Below are 21,714 nucleotides of genomic sequence, written 5' to 3'. Positions count from 1 at the left end.
TCAAAAGAGTGTTGGCTGAAGATGAAGTGAAAATGAATTCACTGTTGTTTTGGACTTTCACACAATACATACTTTTGTCAAGGTGGATACCACATCTTAAGGTCCATATCGATATGTATTACTTTAGAATGAAATCAATCTTTTTGTCTCAGGGCTTGTAGAATTTCAGACCATACATATATTTTGGCACGGTGGTTTCAACATCACTGTCAAAATCTGAATTTCGGTATCAATATATATATTTTTTCTGTTTGGACATTTTTGCAACATGGGCCTTGTTAGCGCAGTAGGTAGGGCGTCAGTCTCATAATCTGAAGGTATTGAGTTCGATCCTCACACGGGGCAGCAAAGCTTTTAAAAAGACATTGTTGGCTGAAGATGAAGTGAAAATGAATTCACTGTTGTTTTGGACTTTCACACAATACATGCTTTTGTCAAGGTGGATACCACATCTTAAGCTCCATATCGATATGTATTACTTTAGAATGAAATCAATCTTTTTGTCTCAGGGCTTGTAGAATTTCAGACCATACATATATTTTGGCACGGTGGTTTCAACATCACTGTCAAAATCTGAAGTTTGGTATCAATATTTTTTTTCTGTTTGGACATTTTTGCAAGTAGGGCCTCGTTAGCGCAGTAGGTAGCGCGTCAGTCTCATAATCTGAAGGTCGTGAGTTCGATCCTCACATGGGGCAGAAAAGGCTTTTCAAAAGAGTGTTGGCTGAAGATGATGAAAATGAATTCACTGTTGTTCTGGACTTTCACACAATACATACTTTTGTCAAGGTGGATACCACATCTTAGGTCCATATCGATATCTATTACTTTAGAATGAAATCAATCTTTTTGTCTCAGGGCTTGTAGAATTTCAGACCATACATATATTTTGGCACGGTGGTTTCAACATCACTGTCAAAATCTGAATTTCGGTATCAATATTTTTTTTTCTTTTTGGAAATTTTGCAAAGAAGGGCCTCGTTAGCGCAGTAGGTAGCGCGTCAGTCTCATAATCTGAAGGTCGTGAGTTCGATCCTCACACGGGGCAGCATAGCTTTTCAAAAGATTGTTGGCTGAAGATGAAGTGAAAATGAAATTCACTGTCGTTTTGGACTTTCACACAATACATACTTTTGTCAAGGTGGATACCACATCTTAAGGTCCATATCGATATGTATTACTTTAGAATGAAATCAATCTTTTTGTCTCACAGGTTGTAGAATTTCAGACCATACATATATTTTGGCACGGTGGTTTCAACATCACTGTCAAAATCTGAAGTTTGGTATCAATATATTTTTTTCTGTTTGGACATTTTTGCAAGAGGGCCTCGTTAGCGCAGTAGGTAGCGCGTCAGTCTCATAATCTGAAGGTCGTGAGTTCGATCCTCACACCGGGGCAGCAAAGCTTTTCAAAAGAGTGTTATGCTGAAGATGAAGTGAAAATGAATTCACTGTCATTTTGGACTTTCACACAATATATACTTTTGTCAAGGTGGATACCACATCTTAAGGTCCATATCGATATGTATTACTTTAGAATGAAATCAATCTTTTTGTCTCACAGGTTGTAGAATTTCAGACCATACATATATTTTGGCACGGTGGTTTCAACATCACTGTCAAAATCTGAAGTTTCGGTATCAATATTTTTTTTCTGTTTGGACATTTTTGCAAGAGGGCCTCGTTAGCGCAGTAGGTAGCGCGTCAGTCTCATAATCTGAAGGTCGTGAGTTCGATCCTCACACGGGGCAGCAAAGCTTTTCAAAAGAGTGTTGCTGAGATGAAGGAAAATGAATTCACTGTTGTTCTGGACTTTCACACAATACATACTTTTGTCAAGGTGGATACCACATCTTAAGGTCCATATCGATATGTATTACTTTAGAATGAAATCAATCTTTTTGTCTCAGGGCTTGTAGAATTTCAGACCATACATATATTTTGGCACGGTGGTTTCAACATCACTGTCAAAATCTGAAGTTCGGTATCAATATTTTTTTTTCTTTTTGGACATTTTTGCAAGAAGGGCCTCGTTAGCGCAGTAGGTAGCGCGTCAGTCTCATAATCTGAAGGTCGTGAGTTCGATCCTCACACGGGGCAGCAAAGCTTTTCAAAAGAGTGTTGGCTGAAGATGAAGTGAAAATGAATTCACTGTTGTTTGGACTTTCACACAATACATACTTTTGTCAAGGTGGATACCACATCTTAAGGTCCATATCGATATGTATTACTTTAGAATGAAATCAATCTTTTTGTCTCAGGGCTTGTAGAATTTCAGACCATACATATATTTTGGCACGGTGGTTTCAACATCACTGTCAAAATCTGAAGTTCGGTATCAATATATTTTTTTTCTTTTGGACATTTTTGCAAGAAGGGCCTCGTTAGCGCAGTAGGTAGCGCGTCAGTCTCATAATCTGAAGGTCGTGAGTTCGATCCTCACACGGGGCAGCAAAGCTTTTCAAAAGAGTGTTGGCTGAAGATGAAGTGAAAATGAATTCACTGTTGTTTGGACTTTCACACAATACATACTTTTGTCAAGGTGGATACCACATCTTAAGGTCCATATCGATATGTATTACTTTAGAATGAAATCAATCTTTTTGTCTCAGGGCTTGTAGAATTTCAGACCATACATATATTTTGGCACGGTGGTTTCAACATCACTGTCAAAATCTGAAGTTCGGTATCAATATATATTTTTTTCTTTTTGGACATTTTTGCAAGAAGGGCCTCGTTAGCGCAGTAGGTAGCGCGTCAGTCTCATAATCTGAAGGTCGTGAGTTCGATCCTCACACGGGGCAGCAAAGCTTTTCAAAAGAGTGTTGGCTGAAGATGAAGTGAAAATGAATTCACTGTTGTTTGGACTTTCACACAATACATACTTTTGTCAAGGTGGATACCACATCTTAAGGTCCATATCGATATGTATTACTTTAGAATGAAATCAATCTTTTTGTCTCAGGGCTTGTAGAATTTCAGACCATACATATATTTTGGCACGGTGGTTTCAACATCACTGTCAAAATCTGAATTTCGGTATCAATATTTTTTTCTTCTTTTGGACATTTTTGCAAGAAGGGCCTCGTTAGCGCAGTAGGTAGCGCGTCAGTCTCATAATCTGAAGGTCGTGAGTTCGATCCTCACACGGGGCAGCAAAGCTTTTCAAAAGAGTGTTGGCTGAAGATGAAGTGAAAATGAATTCACTGTCATTTTGGACTTTCACACAATACATACTTTTGTCAAGGTGGATACCACATCTTAAGGTCCATATCGATATGTATTACTTTAGAATGAAATCAATCTTTTTGTCTCACAGGGTTGTAGAATTTCAGACCATACATATATTTTGGCACGGTGGTTTCAACATCACTGTCAAAATCTGAAGTTCGGTATCAATATTTTTTTCTTCTTTTGGACATTTTTGCAAGAAGGGCCTCGTTAGCGCAGTAGGTAGCGCGTCAGTCTCATAATCTGAAGGTCGTGAGTTCGATCCTCACACGGGGCAGCAAAGCTTTTCAAAAGAGTGTTGGCTGAAGATGAAGTGAAAATGAATTCACTGTCGTTTTGGACTTTCACACAATACATACTTTTGTCAAGGTGGATACCACATCTTAAGGTCCATATCGATATGTATTACTTTAGAATGAAATCAATCTTTTTGTCTCAGGGCTTGTAGAATTTCAGACCATACATATATTTTGGCACGGTGGTTTCAACATCACTGTCAAAATCTGAATTTCGGTATCAATATTTTTTTCTTCTTTTTGGAAATTTTGCAAGAAGGGCCTCGTTAGCGCAGTAGGTAGCGCGTCAGTCTCATAATCTGAAGGTCGTGAGTTCGATCCTCACACGGGGCAGCAAAGCTTTTCAAAAGAGTGTTGGCTGAAGATGAAGTGAAAATGAATTCACTGTCGTTTTGGACTTTCACACAATACATACTTTTGTCAAGGTGGATACCACATCTTAAGGTCCATATCGATATGTATTACTTTAGAATGAAATCAATCTTTTTGTCTCACAGGTTGTAGAATTTCAGACCATACATATATTTTGGCACGGTGGTTTCAACATCACTGTCAAAATCTGAAGTTCGGTATCAATATTTTTTTTCTTTTTGGACATTTTTGCAAGAAGGGCCTCGTTAGCGCAGTAGGTAGCGCGTCAGTCTCATAATCTGAAGGTCGTGAGTTCGATCCTCACACGGGGCAGCAAAGCTTTTCAAAAGAGTGTTGGCTGAAGATGAAGTGAAAATGAATTCACTGTTGTTTTGGACTTTCACACAATACATACTTTTGTCAAGGTGGATACCACATCTTAAGGTCCATATCGATATGTATTACTTTAGAATGAAATCAATCTTTTTGTCTCAGGGCTTGTAGAATTTCAGACCATACATATATTTTGGCACGGTGGTTTCAACATCACTGTCAAAATCTGAAGTTCGGTATCAATATATTTTTTTCTTTTTGGACATTTTTGCAAGAAGGGCCTCGTTAGCGCAGTAGGTAGCGCGTCAGTCTCATAATCTGAAGGTCGTGAGTTCGATCCTCACACGGGGCAGCAAAGCTTTTCAAAAGAGTGTTGGCTGAAGATGAAGTGAAAATGAATTCACTGTCGTTTTGGACTTTCACACAATACATACTTTTGTCAAGGTGGATACCACATCTTAAGGTCCATATCGATATGTATTACTTTAGAATGAAATCAATCTTTTTGTCTCACAGGTTGTAGAATTTCAGACCATACATATATTTTGGCACGGTGGTTTCAACATCACTGTCAAAATCTGAAGTTCGGTATCAATATTTTTTTTTCTTTTTGGAAATTTTTGCAAGAAGGGCCTCGTTAGCGCAGTAGGTAGCGCGTCAGTCTCATAATCTGAAGGTCGTGAGTTCGATCCTCACACGGGGCAGCAAAGCTTTTCAAAAGAGTGTTGGCTGAAGATGAAGTGAAAATGAATTCACTGTCGTTTTGGACTTTCACACAATACATACTTTTGTCAAGGTGGATACCACATCTTAAGGTCCATATCGATATGTATTACTTTAGAATGAAATCAATCTTTTTGTCTCACAGGGTTGTAGAATTTCAGACCATACATATATTTTGGCACGGTGGTTTCAACATCACTGTCAAAATCTGAAGTTCGGTATCAATATATTTTTTTCTTTTTGGAAATTTTTGCAAGAAGGGCCTCGTTAGCGCAGTAGGTAGCGCGTCAGTCTCATAATCTGAAGGTCGTGAGTTCGATCCTCACACGGGGCAGCAAAGCTTTTCAAAAGAGTGTTGGCTGAAGATGAAGTGAAAATGAATTCACTGTCGTTTTGGACTTTCACACAATACATACTTTTGTCAAGGTGGATACCACATCTTAAGGTCCATATCGATATGTATTACTTTAGAATGAAATCAATCTTTTTGTCTCAGGGCTTGTAGAATTTCAGACCATACATATATTTTGGCACGGTGGTTTCAACATCACTGTCAAAATCTGAAGTTCGGTATCAATATATTTTTTTCTTTTTGGACATTTTTGCAAGAAGGGCCTCGTTAGCGCAGTAGGTAGCGCGTCAGTCTCATAATCTGAAGGTCGTGAGTTCGATCCTCACACGGGGCAGCAAAGCTTTTCAAAAGAGTGTTGGCTGAAGATGAAGTGAAAATGAATTCACTGTCGTTTTGGACTTTCACACAATACATACTTTTGTCAAGGTGGATACCACATCTTAAGGTCCATATCGATATGTATTACTTTAGAATGAAATCAATCTTTTTGTCTCACAGGGTTGTAGAATTTCAGACCATACATATATTTTGGCACGGTGGTTTCAACATCACTGTCAAAATCTGAAGTTCGGTATCAATATATTTTTTTCTTCTTTTGGAAATTTTTGCAAGAAGGGCCTCGTTAGCGCAGTAGGTAGCGCGTCAGTCTCATAATCTGAAGGTCGTGAGTTCGATCCTCACACGGGGCAGCAAAGCTTTTCAAAAGAGTGTTGGCTGAAGATGAAGTGAAAATGAATTCACTGTCGTTTTGGACTTTCACACAATACATACTTTTGTCAAGGTGGATACCACATCTTAAGGTCCATATCGATATGTATTACTTTAGAATGAAATCAATCTTTTTGTCTCACAGGGTTGTAGAATTTCAGACCATACATATATTTTGGCACGGTGGTTTCAACATCACTGTCAAAATCTGAAGTTCGGTATCAATATATTTTTTTTCTTTTTGGACATTTTTGCAAGAAGGGCCTCGTTAGCGCAGTAGGTAGCGCGTCAGTCTCATAATCTGAAGGTCGTGAGTTCGATCCTCACACGGGGCAGCAAAGCTTTTCAAAAGAGTGTTGGCTGAAGATGAAGTGAAAATGAATTCACTGTTGTTTTGGACTTTCACACAATACATACTTTTGTCAAGGTGGATACCACATCTTAAGGTCCATATCGATATGTATTACTTTAGAATGAAATCAATCTTTTTGTCTCAGGGTTGTAGAATTTCAGACCATACATATATTTTGGCACGGTGGTTTCAACATCACTGTCAAAATCTGAAGTTCGGTATCAATATATTTTTTTCTTTTTGGACATTTTTGCAAGAAGGGCCTCGTTAGCGCAGTAGGTAGCGCGTCAGTCTCATAATCTGAAGGTCGTGAGTTCGATCCTCACACGGGGCAGCAAAGCTTTTCAAAAGAGTGTTGGCTGAAGATGAAGTGAAAATGAATTCACTGTCGTTCTGGACTTTCACACAATACATACTTTTGTCAAGGTGGATACCACATCTTAAGGTCCATATCGATATGTATTACTTTAGAATGAAATCAATCTTTTTGTCTCACAGGTTGTAGAATTTCAGACCATACATATATTTTGGCACGGTGGTTTCAACATCACTGTCAAAATCTGAAGTTCGGTATCAATATTTTTTTTCTTCTTTTGGACATTTTGCAAGAAGGGCCTCGTTAGCGCAGTAGGTAGCGCGTCAGTCTCATAATCTGAAGGTCGTGAGTTCGATCCTCACACGGGGCAGCAAAGCTTTTCAAAAGAGTGTTGGCTGAAGATGAAGTGAAAATGAATTCACTGTCGTTTTGGACTTTCACACAATACATACTTTTGTCAAGGTGGATACCACATCTTAAGGTCCATATCGATATGTATTACTTTAGAATGAAATCAATCTTTTTGTCTCCAGGGTTGTAGAATTTCAGACCATACATATATTTTGGCACGGTGGTTTCAACATCACTGTCAAAATCTGAAGTTCGGTATCAATATATTTTTTCTTCTTTTTGGACATTTTTGCAAGAAGGGCCTCGTTAGCGCAGTAGGTAGCGCGTCAGTCTCATAATCTGAAGGTCGTGAGTTCGATCCTCACACGGGGCAGCAAAGCTTTTCAAAAGAGTGTTGGCTGAAGATGAAGTGAAAATGAATTCACTGTCGTTTTGGACTTTCACACAATACATACTTTTGTCAAGGTGGATACCACATCTTAAGGTCCATATCGATATGTATTACTTTAGAATGAAATCAATCTTTTTGTCTCACAGGTTGTAGAATTTCAGACCATACATATATTTTGGCACGGTGGTTTCAACATCACTGTCAAAATCTGAAGTTCGGTATCAATATATTTTTTTTCTTTTTGGAAATTTTTGCAAGAAGGGCCTCGTTAGCGCAGTAGGTAGCGCGTCAGTCTCATAATCTGAAGGTCGTGAGTTCGATCCTCACACGGGGCAGCAAAGCTTTTCAAAAGAGTGTTGGCTGAAGATGAAGTGAAAATGAATTCACTGTCTTTTGGACTTTCACACAATACATACTTTTGTCAAGGTGGATACCACATCTTAAGGTCCATATCGATATGTATTACTTTAGAATGAAATCAATCTTTTTGTCTCACAGGTTGTAGAATTTCAGACCATACATATATTTTGGCACGGTGGTTTCAACATCACTGTCAAAATCTGAAGTTCGGTATCAATATATTTTTTCTTCTTTTTGGACATTTTTGCAAGAAGGGCCTCGTTAGCGCAGTAGGTAGCGCGTCAGTCTCATAATCTGAAGGTCGTGAGTTCGATCCTCACACGGGGCAGCAAAGCTTTTCAAAAGAGTGTTGGCTGAAGATGAAGTGAAAATGAATTCACTGTCATTTTGGACTTTCACACAATACATACTTTTGTCAAGGTGGATACCACATCTTAAGGTCCATATCGATATGTATTACTTTAGAATGAAATCAATCTTTTTGTCTCACAGGTTGTAGAATTTCAGACCATACATATATTTTGGCACGGTGGTTTCAACATCACTGTCAAAATCTGAAGTTCGGTATCAATATATTTTTTTTCTTTTTGGACATTTTGCAAGAAGGGCCTCGTTAGCGCAGTAGGTAGCGCGTCAGTCTCATAATCTGAAGGTCGTGAGTTCGATCCTCACACGGGGCAGCAAAGCTTTTCAAAAGAGTGTTGGCTGAAGATGAAGTGAAAATGAATTCACTGTCATTCTGGACTTTCACACAATACATACTTTTGTCAAGGTGGATACCACATCTTAAGGTCCATATCGATATGTATTACTTTAGAATGAAATCAATCTTTTTGTCTCACAGGGTTGTAGAATTTCAGACCATACATATATTTTGGCACGGTGGTTTCAACATCACTGTCAAAATCTGAAGTTCGGTATCAATATATTTTTTTTCTTTTTGGAAATTTTTGCAAGAAGGGCCTCGTTAGCGCAGTAGGTAGCGCGTCAGTCTCATAATCTGAAGGTCGTGAGTTCGATCCTCACACGGGGCAGCAAAGCTTTTCAAAAGAGTGTTGGCTGAAGATGAAGTGAAAATGAATTCACTGTGTTTTGGACTTTCACACAATACATACTTTTGTCAAGGTGGATACCACATCTTAAGGTCCATATCGATATGTATTACTTTAGAATGAAATCAATCTTTTTGTCTCAGGGTTGTAGAATTTCAGACCATACATATATTTTGGCACGGTGGTTTCAACATCACTGTCAAAATCTGAAGTTCGGTATCAATATTTTTTTCTTCTTTTTGGACATTTTGCAAGAAGGGCCTCGTTAGCGCAGTAGGTAGCGCGTCAGTCTCATAATCTGAAGGTCGTGAGTTCGATCCTCACACGGGGCAGCAAAGCTTTTCAAAAGAGTGTTGGCTGAAGATGAAGTGAAATGAATTCACTGTTTTTTGGACTTTCACACAATACATACTTTTGTCAAGGTGGATACCACATCTTAAGGTCCATATCGATATGTATTACTTTAGAATGAAATCAATCTTTTTGTCTCACAGGGTTGTAGAATTTCAGACCATACATATATTTTGGCACGGTGGTTTCAACATCACTGTCAAAATCTGAAGTTCGGTATCAATATATTTTTTTCTTTTTGGAAATTTTTGCAAGAAGGGCCTCGTTAGCGCAGTAGGTAGCGCGTCAGTCTCATAATCTGAAGGTCGTGAGTTCGATCCTCACACGGGGCAGCAAAGCTTTTCAAAAGAGTGTTGGCTGAAGATGAAGTGAAAATGAATTCACTGTCATTTTGGACTTTCACACAATACATACTTTTGTCAAGGTGGATACCACATCTTAAGGTCCATATCGATATGTATTACTTTAGAATGAAATCAATCTTTTTGTCTCACAGGTTGTAGAATTTCAGACCATACATATATTTTGGCACGGTGGTTTCAACATCACTGTCAAAATCTGAAGTTCGGTATCAATATATTTTTTTCTTTTTGGAAATTTTTGCAAGAAGGGCCTCGTTAGCGCAGTAGGTAGCGCGTCAGTCTCATAATCTGAAGGTCGTGAGTTCGATCCTCACACGGGGCAGCAAAGCTTTTCAAAAGAGTGTTGGCTGAAGATGAAGTGAAAATGAATTCACTGTTGTTTTGGACTTTCACACAATACATACTTTTGTCAAGGTGGATACCACATCTTAAGGTCCATATCGATATGTATTACTTTAGAATGAAATCAATCTTTTTGTCTCACAGGTTGTAGAATTTCAGACCATACATATATTTTGGCACGGTGGTTTCAACATCACTGTCAAAATCTGAAGTTCGGTATCAATATATTTTTTTCTTTTTGGAAATTTTGCAAGAAGGGCCTCGTTAGCGCAGTAGGTAGCGCGTCAGTCTCATAATCTGAAGGTCGTGAGTTCGATCCTCACACGGGGCAGCAAAGCTTTTCAAAAGAGTGTTGGCTGAAGATGAAGTGAAATGAATTCACTGTCGTTTTGGACTTTCACACAATACATACTTTTGTCAAGGTGGATACCACATCTTAAGGTCCATATCGATATGTATTACTTTAGAATGAAATCAATCTTTTTGTCTCACAGGTTGTAGAATTTCAGACCATACATATATTTTGGCACGGTGGTTTCAACATCACTGTCAAAATCTGAAGTTCGGTATCAATATATTTTTTTCTTTTTGGACATTTTTGCAAGAAGGGCCTCGTTAGCGCAGTAGGTAGCGCGTCAGTCTCATAATCTGAAGGTCGTGAGTTCGATCCTCACACGGGGCAGCAAAGCTTTTCAAAAGAGTGTTGGCTGAAGATGAAGTGAAAATGAATTCACTGTCATTCTGGACTTTCACACAATACATACTTTTGTCAAGGTGGATACCACATCTTAAGGTCCATATCGATATGTATTACTTTAGAATGAAATCAATCTTTTTGTCTCACAGGTTGTAGAATTTCAGACCATACATATATTTTGGCACGGTGGTTTCAACATCACTGTCAAAATCTGAAGTTCGGTATCAATATATTTTTTTTCTTTTTGGAAATTTTTGCAAGAAGGGCCTCGTTAGCGCAGTAGGTAGCGCGTCAGTCTCATAATCTGAAGGTCGTGAGTTCGATCCTCACACGGGGCAGCAAAGCTTTTCAAAAGAGTGTTGGCTGAAGATGAAGTGAAAATGAATTCACTGTCTTTTGGACTTTCACACAATACATACTTTTGTCAAGGTGGATACCACATCTTAAGGTCCATATCGATATGTATTACTTTAGAATGAAATCAATCTTTTTGTCTCACAGGTTGTAGAATTTCAGACCATACATATATTTTGGCACGGTGGTTTCAACATCACTGTCAAAATCTGAAGTTCGGTATCAATATATTTTTTTCTTTTTGGACATTTTTGCAAGAAGGGCCTCGTTAGCGCAGTAGGTAGCGCGTCAGTCTCATAATCTGAAGGTCGTGAGTTCGATCCTCACACGGGGCAGCAAAGCTTTTCAAAAGACAGTGTTGGCTGAAGATGAAGTGAAAATGAATTCTCTGTCGTTCTGGACTTTCACACAATACATACTTTTGTCAAGGTGGATACCACATCTTAAGGTCCATATCGATATGTATTACTTTAGAATGAAATCAATCTTTTTGTCTCACAGGGTTGTAGAATTTCAGACCATACATATATTTTGGCACGGTGGTTTCAACATCACTGTCAAAATCTGAAGTTCGGTATCAATATATTTTTTTTCTTTTTGGAAATTTTTGCAAGAAGGGCCTCGTTAGCGCAGTAGGTAGCGCGTCAGTCTCATAATCTGAAGGTCGTGAGTTCGATCCTCACACGGGGCAGCAAAGCTTTTCAAAAGAAGTGTTGGCTGAAGATGAAGTGAAAATGAATTCACTGTCGTTTTGGACTTTCACACAATACATACTTTTGTCAAGGTGGATACCACATCTTAAGGTCCATATCGATATGTATTACTTTAGAATGAAATCAATCTTTTTGTCTCACAGGTTGTAGAATTTCAGACCATACATATATTTTGGCACGGTGGTTTCAACATCACTGTCAAAATCTGAAGTTCGGTATCAATATATTTTTTTTCTTTTTGGAAATTTTTGCAAGAAGGGCCTCGTTAGCGCAGTAGGTAGCGCGTCAGTCTCATAATCTGAAGGTCGTGAGTTCGATCCTCACACGGGGCAGCAAAGCTTTTCAAAAGAGTGTTGGCTGAAGATGAAGTGAAAATGAATTCACTGTCTTCTGGACTTTCACACAATACATACTTTTGTCAAGGTGGATACCACATCTTAAGGTCCATATCGATATGTATTACTTTAGAATGAAATCAATCTTTTTGTCTCACAGGTTGTAGAATTTCAGACCATACATATATTTTGGCACGGTGGTTTCAACATCACTGTCAAAATCTGAAGTTCGGTATCAATATATTTTTTTCTTTTTGGACATTTTTGCAAGAAGGGCCTCGTTAGCGCAGTAGGTAGCGCGTCAGTCTCATAATCTGAAGGTCGTGAGTTCGATCCTCACACGGGGCAGCAAAGCTTTTCAAAAGACAGTGTTGGCTGAAGATGAAGTGAAAATGAATTCACTGTCGTTTTGGACTTTCACACAATACATACTTTTGTCAAGGTGGATACCACATCTTAAGGTCCATATCGATATGTATTACTTTAGAATGAAATCAATCTTTTTGTCTCACAGGTTGTAGAATTTCAGACCATACATATATTTTGGCACGGTGGTTTCAACATCACTGTCAAAATCTGAAGTTCGGTATCAATATATATTTTTTCTTTTTGGAACTTTTTGCAAGAAGGGCCTCGTTAGCGCAGTAGGTAGCGCGTCAGTCTCATAATCTGAAGGTCGTGAGTTCGATCCTCACACGGGGCAGCAAAGCTTTTCAAAAGAGTGTTGGCTGAAGATGAAGTGAAAATGAATTCACTGTCTTCTGGACTTTCACACAATACATACTTTTGTCAAGGTGGATACCACATCTTAAGGTCCATATCGATATGTATTACTTTAGAATGAAATCAATCTTTTTGTCTCACAGGTTGTAGAATTTCGGACCATACATATATTTTGGCACGGTGGTTTCAACATCACTGTCAAAATCTGAAGTTCGGTATCAATATATTTTTTTCTTTTTGGAAATTTTTGCAAGAAGGGCCTCGTTAGCGCAGTAGGTAGCGCGTCAGTCTCATAATCTGAAGGTCGTGAGTTCGATCCTCACACGGGGCAGCAAAGCTTTTCAAAAGACAGTGTTGGCTGAAGATGAAGTGAAATGAATTCACTGTCTTTTGGACTTTCACACAATACATACTTTTGTCAAGGTGGATACCACATCTTAAGGTCCATATCGATATGTATTACTTTAGAATGAAATCAATCTTTTTGTCTCACAGGTTGTAGAATTTCAGACCATACATATATTTTGGCACGGTGGTTTCAACATCACTGTCAAAATCTGAAGTTCGGTATCAATATATTTTTTTCTTTTTGGAAATTTTTGCAAGAAGGGCCTCGTTAGCGCAGTAGGTAGCGCGTCAGTCTCATAATCTGAAGGTCGTGAGTTCGATCCTCACACGGGGCAGAAAAGCTTTTCAAAAGAGTGTTGGCTGAAGATGAAGTGAAAATGAATTCACTGTCATTCTGGACTTTCACACAATACATACTTTTGTCAAGGTGGATACCACATCTTAAGGTCCATATCGATATGTATTACTTTAGAATGAAATCAATCTTTTTGTCTCACAGGTTGTAGAATTTCAGACCATACATATATTTTGGCACGGTGGTTTCAACATCACTGTCAAAATCTGAAGTTCGGTATCAATATATTTTTTTCTTTTTGGAAATTTTTGCAAGAAGGGCCTCGTTAGCGCAGTAGGTAGCGCGTCAGTCTCATAATCTGAAGGTCGTGAGTTCGATCCTCACACGGGGCAGCAAAGCTTTTCAAAAGAGTGTTGGCTGAAGATGAAGTGAAATGAATTCACTGTCTTTTGGACTTTCACACAATACATACTTTTGTCAAGGTGGATACCACATCTTAAGGTCCATATCGATATGTATTACTTTAGAATGAAATCAATCTTTTTGTCTCACAGGTTGTAGAATTTCAGACCATACATATATTTTGGCACGGTGGTTTCAACATCACTGTCAAAATCTGAAGTTCGGTATCAATATATTTTTTTTCTTTTTGGAACATTTTTGCAAGAAGGGCCTCGTTAGCGCAGTAGGTAGCGCGTCAGTCTCATAATCTGAAGGTCGTGAGTTCGATCCTCACACGGGGCAGCAAAGCTTTTCAAAAGAGTGTTGGCTGAAGATGAAGTGAAATGAATTCACTGTCTTCTGGACTTTCACACAATACATACTTTTGTCAAGGTGGATACCACATCTTAAGGTCCATATCGATATGTATTACTTTAGAATGAAATCAATCTTTTTGTCTCACAGGTTGTAGAATTTCAGGACCATACATATATTTTGGCACGGTGGTTTCAACATCACTGTCAAAATCTGAAGTTCGGTATCAATATATTTTTTTCTTTTTGGAATTTTTGCAAGAAGGGCCTCGTTAGCGCAGTAGGTAGCGCGTCAGTCTCATAATCTGAAGGTCGTGAGTTCGATCCTCACACGGGGCAGCAAAGCTTTTCAAAAGAGTGTTGGCTGAAGATGAAGTGAAAATGAATTCACTGTCATTCTGGACTTTCACACAATACATACTTTGTCAAGGTGGATACCACATCTTAAGGTCCATATCGATATGTATTACTTTAGAATGAAATCAATCTTTTTGTCTCAAGGGTTGTAGAATTTCAGACCATACATATATTTTGGCACGGTGGTTTCAACATCACTGTCAAAATCTGAAGTTCGGTATCAATATATTTTTTCTTTTTGGAAATTTTTGCAAGAAGGGCCTCGTTAGCGCAGTAGGTAGCGCGTCAGTCTCATAATCTGAAGGTCGTGAGTTCGATCCTCACACGGGGCAGAAAAGCTTTTCAAAAGAGTGTTGGCTGAAGATGAAGTGAAAATGAATTCACTGTCATTCTGGACTTTCACACAATACATACTTTTGTCAAGGTGGATACCACATCTTAAGGTCCATATCGATATGTATTACTTTAGAATGAAATCAATCTTTTTGTCTCACAGGTTGTAGAATTTCAGACCATACATATATTTTGGCACGGTGGTTTCAACATCACTGTCAAAATCTGAAGTTCGGTATCAATATTTTGTTTCTTCTTTTTGGACATTTCTGCAAGAAGGGCCTCGTTAGCGCAGTAGGTAGCGCGTCAGTCTCATAATCTGAAGGTCGTGAGTTCGATCCTCACACGGGTAGCAAAGCTTTCCAAAGAGTGTTGGCTGAAGGTGAGAAATGAATTCACAGTTTTTTGGACTTTCACACAATACATACTTTTGTCAAGGTGGATACCACATCTTAAGGTCCATATCGATATGTTTTACTTTAGAATGAAATCAATCTTTTTGTCTCACAGGTTGTAGAATTTCAGACCATACATATATTTTGGCACGGTGGTTTCAACATCACTGTCAAAATCTGAAGTTCGGTATCAATATATTTTTTTTCTTTTTGGAACTTTTTGCAAGAAGGGCCTCGTTAGCGCAGTAGGTAGCGCGTCAGTCTCATAATCTGAAGGTCGTGAGTTCGATCCTCACACGGGGCAGCAAAGCTTTTCAAAAGAGTGTTGGCTGAAGATGAAGTGAAAATGAATTCACTGTCATTCTGGACTTTCACACAATACATACTTTTGTCAAGGTGGATACCACATCTTAAGGTCCATATCGATATGTATTACTTTAGAATGAAATCAATCTTTTTGTCTCACAGGTTGTAGAATTTCGGACCATACATATATTTTGGCACGGTGGTTTCAACATCACTGTCAAAATCTGAAGTTCGGTATCAATATTTTTTTCTTCTTTTTGGACATTTCTGCAAGAAGGGCCTCGTTAGCGCAGTAGGTAGCGCGTCAGTCTCATAATCTGAAGGTCGTGAGTTCGATCCTCACACGGGCTAGCAAAGCTTTTCAAAAGAGTGTTGGCTGAAGATGAGGAAATGAATTCACTGTTTTTTGGACTTTCACACAATACATACTTTTGTCAAGGTGGATACCACATCTTAAGGTCCATATCGATATGTATTACTTTAGAATGAAATCAATCTTTTTGTCTCACAGGTTGTAGAATTTCAGACCATACATATATTTTGGCACGGTGGTTTCAACATCACTGTCAAAATCTGAAGTTCGGTATCAATATATTTTTTTTCTTTTTGGAAATTTTTGCAAGAAGGGCCTCGTTAGCGCAGTAGGTAGCGCGTCAGTCTCATAATCTGAAGGTCGTGAGTTCGATCCTCACACGGGGCAGCAAAGCTTTTCAAAAGAGTGTTGGCTGAAGATGAAGTGAAAATGAATTCACTGTCATTCTGGACTTTCACACAATACATACTTTTGTCAAGGTGGATACCACATCTTAAGGTCCATATCGATATGTATTACTTTAGAATGAAATCAATCTTTTTGTCTCACAGGTTGTAGAATTTCAGGACCATACATATATTTTGGCACGGTGGTTTCAACATCACTGTCAAAATCTGAAGTTCGGTATCAATATTTTGTTTCTTCTTTTTGGACATTTCTGCAAGAAGGGCCTCGTTAGCGCAGTAGGTAGCGCGTCAGTCTCATAATCTGAAGGTCGTGAGTTCGATCCTCACACGGGTTAGCAAAGCTTTCCAAAAGAGTGTTGGCTGAAGGTGAGAATGAATTCACAGTTTTTTTGGACTTTCACACAATACATACTTTTGTCAAGGTGGATACCACATCTTAAGGTCCATATCGATATGTATTACTTTAGAATGAAATCAATCTTTTTGTCTCACAGGTTGTAGAATTTCAGACCATACATATATTTTGGCACGGTGGTTTCAACATCACTGTCAAAATCTGAAGTTCGGTATCAATATATTTTTTTCTTTTTGGAACTTTTTGCAAGAAGGGCCTCGTTAGCGCAGTAGGTAGCGCGTCAGTCTCATAATCTGAAGGTCGTGAGTTCGATCCTCACACGGGGCAGCAAAGCTTTTCAAAAGACAGTGTTGGCTGAAGATGAAGTGAAAATGAATTCACTGTCAGTTCTGGACTTTCACACAATACATACTTTTGTCAAGGTGGATACCACATCTTAAGGTCCATATCGATATGTATTACTTTAGAATGAAATCAATCTTTTTGTCTCACAGGTTGTAGAATTTCAGACCATACATATATTTTGGCACGGTGGTTTCAACATCACTGTCAAAATCTGAAGTTCGGTATCAATATATTTTTTTCTTTTTGGAAATTTTTGCAAGAAGGGCCTCGTTAGCGCAGTAGGTAGCGCGTCAGTCTCATAATCTGAAGGTCGTGAGTTCGATCCTCACACGGGGCAGCAAAGCTTTTCAAAAGACAGTGTTGGCTGAAGATGAAGTGAAATGAATTCACTGTCATTTTGGACTTTCACACAATACATACTTTTGTCAAGGTGGATACCACATCTTAAGGTCCATATCGATATGTATTACTTTAGAATGAAATCAATCTTTTTGTCTCACAGGTTGTAGAATTTCGGACCATACATATATTTTGGCACGGTGGTTTCAACATCACTGTCAAAATCTGAAGTTCGGTATCAATATATTTTTTTCTTTTTGGAAATTTTTGCAAGAAGGGCCTCGTTAGCGCAGTAGGTAGCGCGTCAGTCTCATAATCTGAAGGTCGTGAGTTCGATCCTCACACGGGGCAGCAAAGCTTTTCAAAAGAGTGTTGGCTGAAGATGAAGTGAAAATGAATTCTCTGTCATTCTGGACTTTCACACAATACATACTTTTGTCAAGGTGGATACCACATCTTAAGGTCCATATCGATATGTATTACTTTAGAATGAAATCAATCTTTTTGTCTCACAGGTTGTAGAATTTCGGACCATACATATATTTTGGCACGGTGGTTTCAACATCACTGTCAAAATCTGAAGTTCGGTATCAATATATTTTTTTTCTTTTTGGAAATTTTTGCAAGAAGGGCCTCGTTAGCGCAGTAGGTAGCGCGTCAGTCTCATAATCTGAAGGTCGTGAGTTCGATCCTCACACGGGGCAGCAAAGCTTTTCAAAAGAGTGTTGGCTGAAGATGAAGTGAAAATGAATTCACTGTCATTCTGGACTTTCACACATACATACTTTTGTCAAGGTGGATACCACATCTTAAGGTCCATATCGATATGTATTACTTTAGAATGAAATCAATCTTTTTGTCTCACAGGTTGTAGAATTTCGGACCATACATATATTTTGGCACGGTGGTTTCAACATCACTGTCAAAATCTGAAGTTCGGTATCAATATATTTTTTTCTTTTTGGACATTTTTGCAAGAAGGGCCTCGTTAGCGCAGTAGGTAGCGCGTCAGTCTCATAATCTGAAGGTCGTGAGTTCGATCCTCACACGGGGCAGCAAAGCTTTTCAAAAGACAGTGTTGGCTGAAGATGAAGTGAAAATGAATTCACTGTTTTCTGGACTTTCACACAATACATACTTTGTCAAGGTGGATACCACATCTTAAGGTCCATATCGATATGTATTACTTTAGAATGAAATCAATCTTTTTGTCTCACAGGTTGTAGAATTTCGGACCATACATATATTTTGGCACGGTGGTTTCAACATCACTGTCAAAATCTGAAGTTCGGTATCAATATATTTTTTTTCTTTTTGGAAATTTTTGCAAGAAGGGCCTCGTTAGCGCAGTAGGTAGCGCGTCAGTCTCATAATCTGAAGGTCGTGAGTTCGATCCTCACACGGGGCAGCAAAGCTTTTCAAAAGACAGTGTTGGCTGAAGATGAAGTGAAAATGAATTCACTGTTCTTTTGGACTTTCACACAATACATACTTTTGTCAAGGTGGATACCACATCTTAAGGTCCATATCGATATGTATTACTTTAGAATGAAATCAATCTTTTTGTCTCACAGGGTTGTAGAATTTCAGACCATACATATATTTTGGCACGGTGGTTTCAACATCACTGTCAAAATCTGAAGTTCGGTATCAATATATTTTTTCTTCTTTTTGGACATTTTGCAAGAAGGGCCTCGTTAGCGCAGTAGGTAGCGCGTCAGTCTCATAATCTGAAGGTCGTGAGTTCGATCCTCACACGGGGCAGCAAAGCTTTTCAAAAGAGTGTTGGCTGAAGATGAGGAAATGAATTCACTGTCATTCTGGACTTTCACACATACATACTTTTGTCAAGGTGGATACCACATCTTAAGGTCCATATCGATATGTATTACTTTAGAATGAAATCAATCTTTTTGTCTCACAGGTGTAGAATTTCGGACCATACATATATTTTGGCACGGTGGTTTCAACATCACTGTCAAAATCTGAAGTTCGGTATCAATATATTTTTTTTCTTTTTGGACATTTTGCAAGAAGGGCCTCGTTAGCGCAGTAGGTAGCGCGTCAGTCTCATAATCTGAAGGTCGTGAGTTCGATCCTCACACGGGGCAGCAAAGCTTTTCAAAAGAGTGTTGGCTGAAGATGAAGTGAAAATGAATTCACTGTCATTCTGGACTTTCACACAATACATACTTTTGTCAAGGTGGATACCACATCTTAAGGTCCATATCGATATGTATTACTTTAGAATGAAATCAATCTTTTTGTCTCACAGGTTGTAGAATTTCGGACCATACATATATTTTGGCACGGTGGTTTCAACATCACTGTCAAAATCTGAAGTTCGGTATCAATATATTTTTTTTCTTTTTGGAACTTTTTGCAAGAAGGGCCTCGTTAGCGCAGTAGGTAGCGCGTCAGTCTCATAATCTGAAGGTCGTGAGTTCGATCCTCACACGGGGCAGCAAAGCTTTTCAAAAGACAGTGTTGGCTGAAGATGAAGTGAAAATGAATTCTCTGTCTTCTGGACTTTCACACAATACATACTTTTGTCAAGGTGGATACCACATCTTAAGGTCCATATCGATATGTATTACTTTAGAATGAAATCAATCTTTTTGTCTCACAGGTTGTAGAATTTCGGACCATACATATATTTTGGCACGGTGGTTTCAACATCACTGTCAAAATCTGAAGTTCGGTATCAATATATTTTTTTTCTTTTTGGAAATTTTTGCAAGAAGGGCCTCGTTAGCGCAGTAGGTAGCGCGTCAGTCTCATAATCTGAAGGTCGTGAGTTCGATCCTCACACGGGGCAGCAAAGCTTTTCAAAAGACAGTGTTGGCTGAAGATGAAGTGAAAATGAATTCACTGTCATTTCTGGACTTTCACACAATACATACTTTTGTCAAGGTGGATACCACATCTTAAGGTCCATATCGATATGTTTTACTTAGAATGAAATCAATCTTTTGTCTCACAGGTTGTAGAATTTCAGACCATACATATATTTTGGCACGGTGGTTTCAACATCACTGTCAAAATCTGAAGTTCGGTATCAATATATTTTTTTTCTTTTTGGAAACTTTTTGCAAGAAGGGCCTCCGTTAGCGCAGTAGGGTAGCGCGTCAGTCTCATAATCTGAAGGTCGTGAGTTCGATCCTCACACGGGGCAGCAAAGCTTTTTCAAAAGAGTGTTGGCTGAAGATGAAGTGAAAATGAATTCACTGCTATTCTGGACTTTCACACAATTACATACTTTTGTCAAGGTGGATACCACATCTTAAGGTCCATATCGATATGTATTACTTTAGAATGAATCAATCTTTTTGTCTCACAGGTTGTAGAATTTCGGACCATACATATATTTTGGCACGGTGGTTTCAACATCACTGTCAAAATCTGAAGTTCGGTATCAATATATTTTTTTTCTTTTTGGAAATTTTTGCAAGAAGGGCCTCGTTAGCGCAGTAGGTAGCGCGTCAGTCTCATAATCTGAAGGTCGTGAGTTCGATCCTCACACGGGGCAGCAAAGCTTTTCAAAAGACAGTGTTGGCTGAAGATGAATGTTCTACTGGATTTCTTGGACTTTCACACAATACATACTTTTGTCAAGGTGGATACCACATCTTAAGGTCCATATCGATATGTATTACTTTAGAATGAAATCAATCTTTTGTCTCACAGGTTGTAGAATATTCGGACCATACATATATTTTGGCACGGTGGTTTCAACATCACTGTCAAAATCTGAAGTTCGGTATCAATATATTGTTTCTTTCTTTTTGGAACTTTTTGCAAGAAGGGCATCGTTAGCGCAGTAGGTAGGCGTCAGTCTCATACTCTGAAGGCTGCGTGAGTGTCGTCCTTCACACGGGGCAGCAAAAGCTTTTTCAAAAGACAGTGTTGGCCCTGAAGATGCAAGTTGAAATGAATTCATCGTCCATTTTGGACTTTCACACAATTACATACTTTTGTTCAAGGTTGGAACCACATCTTAAGGTCCAGTATCGATATGTATTACTTTAGAATGAAATTCAATCCTTTTTGTTTTCTTCACAAGGTTGTAGAATTTCGGACCATACATATTATTTTGGCCACGGTGTGGTTTTTCAACATCCCTGTCAAAATTCTGAAGTTCCGGGATCAATATATTTATTTTCTGATTTTTGGAACCCTTTTTTGCAATAAGGGCCTCGTTAGCGCAGTAGGTAGCGCGTCAGTCTCATAATCTGAAGGTCGTGAGTTCGATCCTCACACGGGGCAGCAAAGCTTTTCAAAGACAGTGTTGGCTGAAGATGAAGTGAAAATGAATTCACTGTTGTTCTGGACTTTCACACAATACATACTTTTGTCAAGGTGGATTCCATATCGATATGTATTACTTTAGAATGAAATCAATCTTTTTGTCTCAGGGTTGTAGAATTTCAGACCATACTATATTTTGGCACGGTGTTTTCAACATCACTGT

At 38.6% G+C, this 21,714-nt stretch overlaps 53 non-coding genes across 53 annotated transcripts; all 53 read left to right on the top strand.

Moving 5' to 3' along the window:
- Positions 1 to 975: 975 nt before the first annotated feature.
- Positions 976 to 1,048, top strand: trnam-cau (transfer RNA methionine (anticodon CAU)). The gene has a single exon. It is a non-coding gene; the product is annotated as a tRNA-Met (tRNA).
- Positions 1,049 to 1,680: 632 nt separating this feature from the next.
- trnam-cau (transfer RNA methionine (anticodon CAU)) lies at positions 1,681 to 1,753 on the top strand. The gene has a single exon. It is a non-coding gene; the product is annotated as a tRNA-Met (tRNA).
- A 276-nt stretch (positions 1,754 to 2,029) lies between these two features.
- trnam-cau (transfer RNA methionine (anticodon CAU)) lies at positions 2,030 to 2,102 on the top strand. The gene has a single exon. It is a non-coding gene; the product is annotated as a tRNA-Met (tRNA).
- A 278-nt stretch (positions 2,103 to 2,380) lies between these two features.
- trnam-cau (transfer RNA methionine (anticodon CAU)) lies at positions 2,381 to 2,453 on the top strand. The gene has a single exon. It is a non-coding gene; the product is annotated as a tRNA-Met (tRNA).
- Positions 2,454 to 2,733: 280 nt separating this feature from the next.
- Positions 2,734 to 2,806, top strand: trnam-cau (transfer RNA methionine (anticodon CAU)). Its single transcript has one exon. It is a non-coding gene; the product is annotated as a tRNA-Met (tRNA).
- Positions 2,807 to 3,084: 278 nt separating this feature from the next.
- Positions 3,085 to 3,157, top strand: trnam-cau (transfer RNA methionine (anticodon CAU)). Its single transcript has one exon. It is a non-coding gene; the product is annotated as a tRNA-Met (tRNA).
- Positions 3,158 to 3,437: 280 nt separating this feature from the next.
- trnam-cau (transfer RNA methionine (anticodon CAU)) lies at positions 3,438 to 3,510 on the top strand. The gene has a single exon. It is a non-coding gene; the product is annotated as a tRNA-Met (tRNA).
- Positions 3,511 to 3,789: 279 nt separating this feature from the next.
- trnam-cau (transfer RNA methionine (anticodon CAU)) lies at positions 3,790 to 3,862 on the top strand. The gene has a single exon. It is a non-coding gene; the product is annotated as a tRNA-Met (tRNA).
- Positions 3,863 to 4,140: 278 nt separating this feature from the next.
- On the top strand, positions 4,141 to 4,213 carry trnam-cau (transfer RNA methionine (anticodon CAU)). The gene has a single exon. It is a non-coding gene; the product is annotated as a tRNA-Met (tRNA).
- Positions 4,214 to 4,492: 279 nt separating this feature from the next.
- trnam-cau (transfer RNA methionine (anticodon CAU)) lies at positions 4,493 to 4,565 on the top strand. Its single transcript has one exon. It is a non-coding gene; the product is annotated as a tRNA-Met (tRNA).
- Positions 4,566 to 4,844: 279 nt separating this feature from the next.
- On the top strand, positions 4,845 to 4,917 carry trnam-cau (transfer RNA methionine (anticodon CAU)). Its single transcript has one exon. It is a non-coding gene; the product is annotated as a tRNA-Met (tRNA).
- A 280-nt stretch (positions 4,918 to 5,197) lies between these two features.
- On the top strand, positions 5,198 to 5,270 carry trnam-cau (transfer RNA methionine (anticodon CAU)). Its single transcript has one exon. It is a non-coding gene; the product is annotated as a tRNA-Met (tRNA).
- Positions 5,271 to 5,549: 279 nt separating this feature from the next.
- On the top strand, positions 5,550 to 5,622 carry trnam-cau (transfer RNA methionine (anticodon CAU)). The gene has a single exon. It is a non-coding gene; the product is annotated as a tRNA-Met (tRNA).
- A 282-nt stretch (positions 5,623 to 5,904) lies between these two features.
- Positions 5,905 to 5,977, top strand: trnam-cau (transfer RNA methionine (anticodon CAU)). Its single transcript has one exon. It is a non-coding gene; the product is annotated as a tRNA-Met (tRNA).
- A 281-nt stretch (positions 5,978 to 6,258) lies between these two features.
- trnam-cau (transfer RNA methionine (anticodon CAU)) lies at positions 6,259 to 6,331 on the top strand. The gene has a single exon. It is a non-coding gene; the product is annotated as a tRNA-Met (tRNA).
- A 278-nt stretch (positions 6,332 to 6,609) lies between these two features.
- On the top strand, positions 6,610 to 6,682 carry trnam-cau (transfer RNA methionine (anticodon CAU)). The gene has a single exon. It is a non-coding gene; the product is annotated as a tRNA-Met (tRNA).
- Positions 6,683 to 6,961: 279 nt separating this feature from the next.
- On the top strand, positions 6,962 to 7,034 carry trnam-cau (transfer RNA methionine (anticodon CAU)). The gene has a single exon. It is a non-coding gene; the product is annotated as a tRNA-Met (tRNA).
- A 281-nt stretch (positions 7,035 to 7,315) lies between these two features.
- On the top strand, positions 7,316 to 7,388 carry trnam-cau (transfer RNA methionine (anticodon CAU)). The gene has a single exon. It is a non-coding gene; the product is annotated as a tRNA-Met (tRNA).
- A 280-nt stretch (positions 7,389 to 7,668) lies between these two features.
- trnam-cau (transfer RNA methionine (anticodon CAU)) lies at positions 7,669 to 7,741 on the top strand. Its single transcript has one exon. It is a non-coding gene; the product is annotated as a tRNA-Met (tRNA).
- Positions 7,742 to 8,021: 280 nt separating this feature from the next.
- trnam-cau (transfer RNA methionine (anticodon CAU)) lies at positions 8,022 to 8,094 on the top strand. Its single transcript has one exon. It is a non-coding gene; the product is annotated as a tRNA-Met (tRNA).
- A 279-nt stretch (positions 8,095 to 8,373) lies between these two features.
- On the top strand, positions 8,374 to 8,446 carry trnam-cau (transfer RNA methionine (anticodon CAU)). The gene has a single exon. It is a non-coding gene; the product is annotated as a tRNA-Met (tRNA).
- A 281-nt stretch (positions 8,447 to 8,727) lies between these two features.
- On the top strand, positions 8,728 to 8,800 carry trnam-cau (transfer RNA methionine (anticodon CAU)). Its single transcript has one exon. It is a non-coding gene; the product is annotated as a tRNA-Met (tRNA).
- A 277-nt stretch (positions 8,801 to 9,077) lies between these two features.
- On the top strand, positions 9,078 to 9,150 carry trnam-cau (transfer RNA methionine (anticodon CAU)). Its single transcript has one exon. It is a non-coding gene; the product is annotated as a tRNA-Met (tRNA).
- A 278-nt stretch (positions 9,151 to 9,428) lies between these two features.
- On the top strand, positions 9,429 to 9,501 carry trnam-cau (transfer RNA methionine (anticodon CAU)). Its single transcript has one exon. It is a non-coding gene; the product is annotated as a tRNA-Met (tRNA).
- A 279-nt stretch (positions 9,502 to 9,780) lies between these two features.
- trnam-cau (transfer RNA methionine (anticodon CAU)) lies at positions 9,781 to 9,853 on the top strand. The gene has a single exon. It is a non-coding gene; the product is annotated as a tRNA-Met (tRNA).
- Positions 9,854 to 10,131: 278 nt separating this feature from the next.
- trnam-cau (transfer RNA methionine (anticodon CAU)) lies at positions 10,132 to 10,204 on the top strand. The gene has a single exon. It is a non-coding gene; the product is annotated as a tRNA-Met (tRNA).
- Positions 10,205 to 10,482: 278 nt separating this feature from the next.
- Positions 10,483 to 10,555, top strand: trnam-cau (transfer RNA methionine (anticodon CAU)). The gene has a single exon. It is a non-coding gene; the product is annotated as a tRNA-Met (tRNA).
- Positions 10,556 to 10,835: 280 nt separating this feature from the next.
- On the top strand, positions 10,836 to 10,908 carry trnam-cau (transfer RNA methionine (anticodon CAU)). The gene has a single exon. It is a non-coding gene; the product is annotated as a tRNA-Met (tRNA).
- A 278-nt stretch (positions 10,909 to 11,186) lies between these two features.
- Positions 11,187 to 11,259, top strand: trnam-cau (transfer RNA methionine (anticodon CAU)). Its single transcript has one exon. It is a non-coding gene; the product is annotated as a tRNA-Met (tRNA).
- A 283-nt stretch (positions 11,260 to 11,542) lies between these two features.
- Positions 11,543 to 11,615, top strand: trnam-cau (transfer RNA methionine (anticodon CAU)). The gene has a single exon. It is a non-coding gene; the product is annotated as a tRNA-Met (tRNA).
- Positions 11,616 to 11,896: 281 nt separating this feature from the next.
- On the top strand, positions 11,897 to 11,969 carry trnam-cau (transfer RNA methionine (anticodon CAU)). Its single transcript has one exon. It is a non-coding gene; the product is annotated as a tRNA-Met (tRNA).
- Positions 11,970 to 12,247: 278 nt separating this feature from the next.
- On the top strand, positions 12,248 to 12,320 carry trnam-cau (transfer RNA methionine (anticodon CAU)). Its single transcript has one exon. It is a non-coding gene; the product is annotated as a tRNA-Met (tRNA).
- A 282-nt stretch (positions 12,321 to 12,602) lies between these two features.
- On the top strand, positions 12,603 to 12,675 carry trnam-cau (transfer RNA methionine (anticodon CAU)). The gene has a single exon. It is a non-coding gene; the product is annotated as a tRNA-Met (tRNA).
- Positions 12,676 to 12,953: 278 nt separating this feature from the next.
- On the top strand, positions 12,954 to 13,026 carry trnam-cau (transfer RNA methionine (anticodon CAU)). The gene has a single exon. It is a non-coding gene; the product is annotated as a tRNA-Met (tRNA).
- Positions 13,027 to 13,305: 279 nt separating this feature from the next.
- Positions 13,306 to 13,378, top strand: trnam-cau (transfer RNA methionine (anticodon CAU)). The gene has a single exon. It is a non-coding gene; the product is annotated as a tRNA-Met (tRNA).
- A 279-nt stretch (positions 13,379 to 13,657) lies between these two features.
- Positions 13,658 to 13,730, top strand: trnam-cau (transfer RNA methionine (anticodon CAU)). The gene has a single exon. It is a non-coding gene; the product is annotated as a tRNA-Met (tRNA).
- Positions 13,731 to 14,009: 279 nt separating this feature from the next.
- trnam-cau (transfer RNA methionine (anticodon CAU)) lies at positions 14,010 to 14,082 on the top strand. The gene has a single exon. It is a non-coding gene; the product is annotated as a tRNA-Met (tRNA).
- A 277-nt stretch (positions 14,083 to 14,359) lies between these two features.
- Positions 14,360 to 14,432, top strand: trnam-cau (transfer RNA methionine (anticodon CAU)). The gene has a single exon. It is a non-coding gene; the product is annotated as a tRNA-Met (tRNA).
- A 277-nt stretch (positions 14,433 to 14,709) lies between these two features.
- Positions 14,710 to 14,782, top strand: trnam-cau (transfer RNA methionine (anticodon CAU)). Its single transcript has one exon. It is a non-coding gene; the product is annotated as a tRNA-Met (tRNA).
- Positions 14,783 to 15,409: 627 nt separating this feature from the next.
- Positions 15,410 to 15,482, top strand: trnam-cau (transfer RNA methionine (anticodon CAU)). Its single transcript has one exon. It is a non-coding gene; the product is annotated as a tRNA-Met (tRNA).
- A 629-nt stretch (positions 15,483 to 16,111) lies between these two features.
- On the top strand, positions 16,112 to 16,184 carry trnam-cau (transfer RNA methionine (anticodon CAU)). The gene has a single exon. It is a non-coding gene; the product is annotated as a tRNA-Met (tRNA).
- Positions 16,185 to 16,813: 629 nt separating this feature from the next.
- Positions 16,814 to 16,886, top strand: trnam-cau (transfer RNA methionine (anticodon CAU)). The gene has a single exon. It is a non-coding gene; the product is annotated as a tRNA-Met (tRNA).
- A 282-nt stretch (positions 16,887 to 17,168) lies between these two features.
- On the top strand, positions 17,169 to 17,241 carry trnam-cau (transfer RNA methionine (anticodon CAU)). Its single transcript has one exon. It is a non-coding gene; the product is annotated as a tRNA-Met (tRNA).
- A 280-nt stretch (positions 17,242 to 17,521) lies between these two features.
- Positions 17,522 to 17,594, top strand: trnam-cau (transfer RNA methionine (anticodon CAU)). The gene has a single exon. It is a non-coding gene; the product is annotated as a tRNA-Met (tRNA).
- A 280-nt stretch (positions 17,595 to 17,874) lies between these two features.
- Positions 17,875 to 17,947, top strand: trnam-cau (transfer RNA methionine (anticodon CAU)). The gene has a single exon. It is a non-coding gene; the product is annotated as a tRNA-Met (tRNA).
- Positions 17,948 to 18,225: 278 nt separating this feature from the next.
- trnam-cau (transfer RNA methionine (anticodon CAU)) lies at positions 18,226 to 18,298 on the top strand. Its single transcript has one exon. It is a non-coding gene; the product is annotated as a tRNA-Met (tRNA).
- A 280-nt stretch (positions 18,299 to 18,578) lies between these two features.
- Positions 18,579 to 18,651, top strand: trnam-cau (transfer RNA methionine (anticodon CAU)). The gene has a single exon. It is a non-coding gene; the product is annotated as a tRNA-Met (tRNA).
- Positions 18,652 to 18,934: 283 nt separating this feature from the next.
- On the top strand, positions 18,935 to 19,007 carry trnam-cau (transfer RNA methionine (anticodon CAU)). The gene has a single exon. It is a non-coding gene; the product is annotated as a tRNA-Met (tRNA).
- A 274-nt stretch (positions 19,008 to 19,281) lies between these two features.
- trnam-cau (transfer RNA methionine (anticodon CAU)) lies at positions 19,282 to 19,354 on the top strand. The gene has a single exon. It is a non-coding gene; the product is annotated as a tRNA-Met (tRNA).
- A 280-nt stretch (positions 19,355 to 19,634) lies between these two features.
- Positions 19,635 to 19,707, top strand: trnam-cau (transfer RNA methionine (anticodon CAU)). The gene has a single exon. It is a non-coding gene; the product is annotated as a tRNA-Met (tRNA).
- A 281-nt stretch (positions 19,708 to 19,988) lies between these two features.
- Positions 19,989 to 20,061, top strand: trnam-cau (transfer RNA methionine (anticodon CAU)). Its single transcript has one exon. It is a non-coding gene; the product is annotated as a tRNA-Met (tRNA).
- Positions 20,062 to 20,699: 638 nt separating this feature from the next.
- trnam-cau (transfer RNA methionine (anticodon CAU)) lies at positions 20,700 to 20,772 on the top strand. The gene has a single exon. It is a non-coding gene; the product is annotated as a tRNA-Met (tRNA).
- A 664-nt stretch (positions 20,773 to 21,436) lies between these two features.
- Positions 21,437 to 21,509, top strand: trnam-cau (transfer RNA methionine (anticodon CAU)). Its single transcript has one exon. It is a non-coding gene; the product is annotated as a tRNA-Met (tRNA).
- Positions 21,510 to 21,714: the final 205 nt, after the last annotated feature.

The sequence above is a fragment of the Oncorhynchus kisutch genome, unplaced genomic scaffold, assembly GCF_002021735.2.
Source record: "Oncorhynchus kisutch isolate 150728-3 unplaced genomic scaffold, Okis_V2 scaffold1811, whole genome shotgun sequence".
In the NCBI taxonomy this organism is placed as follows: domain Eukaryota; kingdom Metazoa; phylum Chordata; class Actinopteri; order Salmoniformes; family Salmonidae; genus Oncorhynchus; species Oncorhynchus kisutch.
The sequence above is the reverse complement of the archived record's forward strand: the minus strand, read 5'-3'. Positions and strand labels throughout refer to the sequence as shown.